Source organism: Trichosurus vulpecula, chromosome 1, assembly GCF_011100635.1.
Source record: "Trichosurus vulpecula isolate mTriVul1 chromosome 1, mTriVul1.pri, whole genome shotgun sequence".
Lineage (NCBI taxonomy): Eukaryota > Metazoa > Chordata > Mammalia > Diprotodontia > Phalangeridae > Trichosurus > Trichosurus vulpecula.
The window spans coordinates 39,233,389-39,241,420 of record NC_050573.1 but is presented as its reverse complement, the minus strand read 5'-3'; positions in this window follow the sequence as shown (position 1 = coordinate 39,241,420).

Here is an 8,032-nt window from a genome sequence, read left to right as displayed (position 1 = left end):
GGAAGGATTGTTGATTGATTAAAGTAGGTAAGCAACTCTAAGCCTCAAAAAGGTTAAAGGACTAACCCAGGGTCACACAGCTAATAAGTAGAGAATTGCCGCAGAAGCCTGCCTAAGGCACAGAGAGGTTAAGTGATTTTCCAGGGGCGCACAGCTAAGTAAATGTCAGAAGTAGGATTTGGTCTTCCCAAAGCCAAATCTAGCAAATCTCTCTGGAGATTTAAATTCCCTGGAAAAACCAGTTTCTGCCCAGCTCGCACTGACTTCTTCTTGAGAACAGCACAAAATGGAGAGAGAGAAAAAAATATGTGTGCTCAGCCCTGGCTGGGTCATTCCTGTGGGTGGGAGTAGAGGGGTCATATTTTTAGCAAATCCACTCTGGTACTTTGGAAAGCTCTTGTACCCAGAGTGTTCCAGGCTCCCGCCGTGCGCTAGTTGCCATGGTACCCGGTGCTCCATTCTATCGTCAGCTCCAGTAAACAGCCTCTTGAAGCATCAGCCCTGCCACCTGAGTACAAATTAGCCCTGACCGCTAAGAGCCAGAAACTGTTTTTGTCTCCCCCAGAGAAAGCCAGCTGTCTTCTCTCTCTGCCCTCTGGCCTCTTCACCAGAGGAGCTTTCCAGAGTGCCTGTGCCCTGTAGGAGTCCCGAGAGCCACCCCCACCCCAGCCCTCTCCTATACCCCTGGTCCTGACCCCTGTCATCCTCCTAAACTCAGCCACTGAAGAAATCCAGGGGGAAACAACTCTCTCTGAGGCAACAGGAGGGTGGGCTGTAACTATTAGGGACTGTGGAGTCTGGAGAGAATTTGGGGAGCGCATTATGGCTGTCATCAGACTCGGAAGGTTGTCAAAGTAGAAGACTTTGGCGGTCCCTTTGGCCCCAAAGGGCAGAACCAGCAGCAATTGGTAGAAGATAGAACTCAATCAACCAATCAAAAGGCATTTATTAAGCACCTACTGCATGCCAAGTACTATTTAACGTATGTACAGGGGGCACAGAGACATAAATAAAGCAGCACCTGCCCTGAAAGTGTTTCTTTATTTTTTCAGATGAAATGTGTACATGGATAAACAAAACCAAGACATAATCAAAGTAAACGCAAGGTAATTTCAAGGGGATAGCCAGAAGCAGTGTGGGAGGGGGGCATCAGGAAAGGGCTTCACTTGGGAACAATTAGGTAATGCAGTATTTAGAGCACTTGGCTTGGATGTAGGAAGTTATTGTTGTCAGTCATTTCAGTCCTGTCTGACTCTTTGGGAGCCCATTTGGGATTTTCCTGGCAGAGACACTGGAGTGGTTTGCCATTTCCTTCTCCAGCTCATTTTACAGATGAGGAAACTGAGGCAAACAGGGCTAAGTGACTTGCTTAGAGTCATACAGTTAGTAAGTGTCTGAGTATGCAGGAAGATCTGAGTTCAAATGAAGCCTCACTTAATACTTAGTAACCAAATAACCCTTGGCAAACCACTTAACATCTATCTCCTTCAATTTCCTCGACTGTAAAACGGGATCATAATAGCCCCTACCTCCTAGGGTTATTGTGAGGATTAGATGAGATAATTTTGCAAAATGTCCACACCTGCACCTATGTGCCTGGTAAATAGTAGGTGCTTAATAAGTGCTTATTTCATTCCTTTCATGGAGGAGGTGGTTCTTGAGTTGTGAAGGAAGGTAGGTATTCTGTAAGGTGAAGTTGAGAAGGAAGTGTCCCAGGAGCAGAGGCAGGAAATGAGATTGTGTGTGTGTGTGTGTGTGTGTGTGTGTGTGTGTGTGTGTGTGTTAAAGAATGGGCTGGCATTCTGGGATTTGTAATTCAGAGGAAAAAAAACATCTCCTCATAGCCCTGCGAGCAATTTGTCCTACCACAGTCTTTCAGCTGGTCATACCTGGGAGTTTTAAAAGAGACACCCATAGACTTCAAGAGAAGAGACTGAAGGGAAGAGGAGGGAAAAAGGGTGTTCCCACTCCCACTTTGGCCTTAGTAAGATAATAAGAACTGGAAAGCATCTGTGACATAGGAGAAACAAGTAATAGAAGAAACTGAAAGAAGAAGATCCAGGAGGGAAGAGAGAGGTCAAGGTGGGCCACCAGGCTTCTTGAAACAGAGAACTCAGGCTGAAACTCATTTTTTTCAAGGACTGAGGGAAGTTACCCAAAAGGTCTGTTCTTTCTCCAACATTTACTCCTGTCAAGTAATAGACACTATAATATACTCTACTTAGTTCTAAACATTTCCTACAAACAGACCTCACCTCAAATATAGAGAAGCTCTGGGTTAGCTGGAGATAGCAATAAAATTCAAATTATAGCAGAGAACCAAAGCTCTGTCTTAATGTTAGGAATTTTCCAAATGGGGGGCTCGAAGCTATTGTGATTGTACTTTTCATCTGACATATATTCAATAAAATAGCAGAGAAGGAACCACATGGACCCCAGGGTCACAATGAATGAATGAAGCATTAATTAAGCACTTACTAAGTACAAAGCACTGTGCTAAATGCTGAGAGTACAAATAGAATAGTAAGACAGTCTCTATTCTCAAGGAGCTCACATATAATGGGAGAAACAACATGTAGATTGTTTCAGCTGCAAGTCAGATAGAAAAGTCCCATGATCCTTAAAGCGAAGCATTAAAACAGATAGTGATACTTCTTCTTTCATGCTATTTCCCTGATAAAAGGCTGTCAAACCATTTGACAGACAAAGACTTTGGTGACAAGATCTTTCTTTTCTGGGTCTTCAGTATCTATGATTGTAGCACCTTGAGGAGCAGTTGCCAGGTTGCATGCACACAGGGATTACTTCCTGAGATGACGGCTGAGGACACTGGGCTGGAAGAACTGCTGCTCCTAAGGCTCTTGGGCTCAGGATCCTGGACAGTCTCCATCAAGATCTGAGGGAAGATGGCGGTCAAGGTGAAGGTGGTGGTCTGATTTGCCTAGCTTGTCAGGGTAGCATTGGTCAAATCTTTAGAGAGAAGGGGGCAGAGTAGAGAAGGTAATGGCTAAAGAAATGACCACACTCTAAACTACCACCCATAGGTAGGGTGTAGGAAGGATTCGGATCTGCCTTATATAGCAGGGAGGAGGGAATAGAAAGAACTGACTACCAGCAAGCCAACTCTAGATCCCACAGTGACATCTAACACTGCTACATTCACTTATCTGTGTATATATTTTTTCCTCCTTATTGGGAAGTAAGCTCCTTAAGGGCTTACTTAAGGCAAGATTTGTGCCCACCTCTTCGAGACTCCTAGTCTAGCAGACTTTCTACCTGGGCCTCTCTTCCTCTTCCCGTCTTCTCACACCTCACTCCCCTCCATGTACTCACTGTGCAATCCAGTGACTTCAACCTCTGATGACTCTGCAGGAGATAATGAGACGGATAACTTTATGCAACTCTGCCTCATTTAAATCTAATTCACTCACAAGTCAAGGCATCACCTTTATGATGTCATTGGTCCTCTTCAAGAACGAAGGATGAACAACAAAAACAACCACGGCTCCTTGCTCTTCCTACCCCACCTGACACTCCATCTCTGAATTCCAGGTATTTTTACCGGCTGTCCCTCATGTCTGGCCTTCTCTCCTTCCTCATCTCTGCCTCCTGGCTTTCTTCAAATCTCAGCTAAAATTTCACCTTCTCCAAGAAGGCTTTACCAGTCCCTGTTCATGTTTGTACCTTCCCTCTGAGATTATCTCCAATTTATTTCATCTATACCTTACTTGTAAACTGTAGTTTGCATATTATCTCCCCCCACCCCTGATCGTGAGCTCTTTGAGGGTAGGGACCCATTTAGTAGGCACTTAATAAGTGGTTGGTGACACCTTGACCACCCAACAATCAGTTAGTTCTCACCAAGAAGGCCAATTGGTCTAGACCATCCAGTTTGTGAAGGGAAGTAATATATAACAAAGCTAGAAAGGAGGGGTGGTGCTGTGTGATGAAAGGCTTTAAATGCCAAATAGAGGAGGTTGTGTTTTATACTAAAGGCAATAAGTGGCTGCTGGAGTTTATTGAGTCGAGGATTGACGGGATCCAAGGTGCACTTTAGGGAAATCTCTTTCGCTGTTGAGTGGAGGATGGATTGGGCAAAGGAGAGACTTGAGGCAGGGAGAGCGGTTCAGAAGGGCCGGAAATAATCTGGGTGAGAAGTAATGAGGACCTGAAGTGGGGCAACATCTGAGTGAGTGAAGAGAAGGTGATGGACACTGGCAAGACTTGGGAACTGATGAGATCTGTGGCGTAAGAGAAAGGAGGGAATGTAGAATGACTGTGAGTTGTGACTCTAGACGAATAGGAAGGATGATGGCTCCCTAGACAGAAATAGGAAATTAGGGGGAAAGGGAACGGGCTTATAGAGGAGATCATTGAGTTCTGTTTTGGACATGAATTTAAGAGGCCTATGGGGTAGCTAGGTGGTGCAGTGGGGCTTGGATTCAGGAAATCAGGAAGACCTGAGTTCAAATCTAGCTTCATACACTTACTAGCTGTGTGACCCTGTTTGCCTCAGTTTCCTCATCTGTCAAATGAGCTGCAGAAGGAAATGGCAAAATAGTATCTTTGTATAGTATTTAGTATCTTTGCCAAGAAAACCCCAAATAGGGTCACAAAGAGTTGGATACAACTGAACAACAATGAAAAATCCACTTGGTATGTTCTGTGGGCACTTGGCAATGTGGGACTCGAGTTCAGGAGAGACCCTAGGGTAGGATCTGTTCTGCAGATAATCTGCATTGAGGTGATCATTGAACCCAAGGAAGCTGTCAAGATCACCAAATGAAAGGACACTGAGGGAAAAGAGAAGCAAGCCCAGGACTGAGGCTCAGGATACACCTGCAGTTAGAGGGTATGGATATGATGATGAGCAGCAAAAGAAATTGAAAAGGCAGGACCAGATAGGTAAGAGAAGCAGAAAAACCATTGTCACAAAAACCCAGAGAGAAGAGAGTATCAAAGAGGAGAGGGTGGTCAATTTTGGCAAATGTGGCAAAAGAAAAGTTAAGGAAAATGACCTAAAATGTAACAATTAAGATGTAAGTCCCCTCTGGTCTGTTCCCCCAGCTAGGACTTGCACTCATTGCTGAGGTCCTCAGAAGACTACTCTTCCTTTTCAGAGTTCTAGAACTAAACCTGAGGGGATGAGACTTCTTGTGTTGTCACTTATGAGCCCCCACTGGTGTGCTTCCCATTGGTTATCAGGCTTTTAGAGTATTTGCTAAACAGACCCAACAAGAATGTTTCTTACAAAACAATCCTTCCGAATCAGAAACACAATCTACCCTTGGCACACAAAAGAGCCCTAGGGAGAGTGGGTTCAAACTTGTAGTCAAATGCCATGTAGAGAACACATGTGATAGAAGGGTAAGTCATAACTTCTGGTTTCTAAGAATCCTTTTCTCCCTTCAGAGAGTTCTTACAGCATTGCCCTGAAGGTGCAGCTCTCTTCTGGGCTCCAAGGCTGGGTGCCTTTGTGGAGTCCACAGCCAATACTTCTCTCTACTGGAGGGACCACTATGCCTGAAGATGCTTGCCTCAGTGTTTCTAGCTTGTCCTCAGTATGTCCTTCAGCTCCCAATACAGATGCTGCCATTGGCCATTGCTGCTCCAGGGACACTGCTACCAGTGTCCAGTGAGAATTCAAGATCTTCTAGCTTTTGGAAATTAAGAAGATCTTCATCTGATGGGGGGAGGGGTAGAGGGAAGGTGAGAGAGAAACTTTCTCTTTCTCCTCCACCTCCTCCCCCCCTCCCCTCCTCCTCCTCCTCCTCCCCTAGGGCTATTCCCTTGCTAGTGTCCTTCACCATTGGATTCTACCATCACTTAAATGACTGGCTCTGAACTGAAACTGCTTTTACACAGAGCCCAATTTTTTTCTAGTTTTTTTTAACCAATCATAAGTTATGTTTTTTATGGCATTGCCTGTCATTATCCAATGATCAAAGTAATTTATTCCTCTCAAATTAATGAAGGACTTGTTTATATTTTTGATTGTTTGATTCCATTGGCCTTTCTTCCAATTAACTGAGGTTGGGGAGAAGCCTTACCGTTACAAAGAGATCATTGGTACCCAGCTTCAGTTGAGTGAGGAGGTAAGAAAACAGATTAGAAGGAGTTGAGAAGTGAGTGGGAGGTAAGAAAATGGAGACAAGAAGTTTTGAAACACTTAAAATTTAGGTTTGATTATCATGAAAAGCTTCCTAACAATTGTATGGTATATAGTGTGCTTGGGAGGTGGTGGGTCTTCCTGACGGGATATCCTCAAGCAGAGGTCGGGTGCTTCCTCGGCAGGTGTGTTGGGGGTGGGTGGGGGAAGCTCTTTTTCAAATGTGTGTGGGAGGAGATGACTGCTAAGTGCCCTTCCAAGCCTGTGAAATAATAATATAGCCACATGATACATCACATCATGTTATGTTATAGCAAAGCACGGTATGGTATAGAGTGTATTATGTCATCTTGTATCACCTTGGGTCACTTTATATCATGGGTCATATCACTTTATGTCATTACATATTATGGCATGTCGTGGTCTATCACGTTATGTTGTGTAATATATAATATTTTTACATTACATTATATTTTATCACATTATACATGTATAATATTTACATAGGCATTTAAGGTTGTTGAATTATTTTTCGATCATATTCTATTCTTTATGACCCCATTTGGGGTTTTCTTAGTAAAAATAACTGGAGGGGTTTGCCATTTCCTTCTCCAGTTCATTTTACAGATAAGGAAACTGAGGCAACAGGGTGAATTGACTTGTCCAGGGTCACACAGCTATTAAACATCTGAGGCCGAATTTGAATTCAGATCTATCTGACAAAGGATTCAAACACAGGTCTTTGTGATGTCCAGTGTCCAGTGTCTTGTCTACACCAAGCTGATGGTTTACAGTGTCTTCTTATCCACACCAAGCTACCTCCAGTCCCACGGGGAAAGCCCACAGTGAAATGGAGATGTTTATGTAATGATGTGGTTAATTGGGTCTTATCCAGATTATTCAGGACCCAAAGTGACCGTTTTTTAGTCTTGGTTAAAATATTTTTGCGGATATTTTAAAATATCCACATGGATCTGACTCAGCAGATAATTCCATCGCTTCCTTCTAGCCTCTTGCAGTATAGACCCAGCTGCAGCTACACTGGATTCCAAAGCCCATTCTTGGGCTAGTCTGGAATGTGTCCCCCTAGCTAATTCCTTCCTGGTGTGGAAAAATGACAGAGCAGCCAATTTCTCTCTCTGAAATGAAGGGGTTGGATTGGATGACCTCAAAAGGCCCTTCCAGCTCTGACATCCCTTTGGATGTCTCTTCCCTTCCCCCACCCCAACCTCCTTCCGTTTCTCCCATCCCTGCTCCCCTCCCAGACAGAGCAGGCTGGTTTGGGGAGGGGTCTCTCTGCAGGGGGATGTGTTCACCAGAATCCCTCCCAGCCAATCAACTTAGCTGGAAGCCGAGGGATGGGGAGAAGTCAGCCCCTTCTGCTGTGGCTGGCTCAGGTTTGCCTGGCCCTAACTGTCCACTAACTCTGCAGGGCATTTGGAACAGTAATGGTCAAGGTGAAGGTCAGGTTCCTTCCTCCCCGGAAACGCCTCCTCATCCCCTCCTCAACCTGGCTGGCCCAAGCCCACAGAACTCATGCTATCTGGCTTGCAATTATAACCCCGGTTAGGATAACACATGGAAAGTTCACTCCCTGGGACAGCCTCTCTCACTTCCATAAGAAAAATAGCCATCGCCTGCCCAGTTGAAGCTGGCTTTTCACCCTCCCCTCCTGCTCCCTGGCCCATGTGCAACTCTCAAAGGTCCAAACCTCAATTCCTTTTGCAGAGTTCAGCAGAGGGTCCAATTTTTCCAGGGATTCCGGTGCCAGATTGCTGTTGGACGCAAACCGGCCGTCATTGTTCTATTTTTCTTTTTTAAATAAGCCAACCATCAGAGGGATTCTGCCAACTTAACCCTGAGCTGGAAGCATCAGCCAAACAGTGCACCAGGTGGAATGCAGCAGAAATATGAAGGCCCATC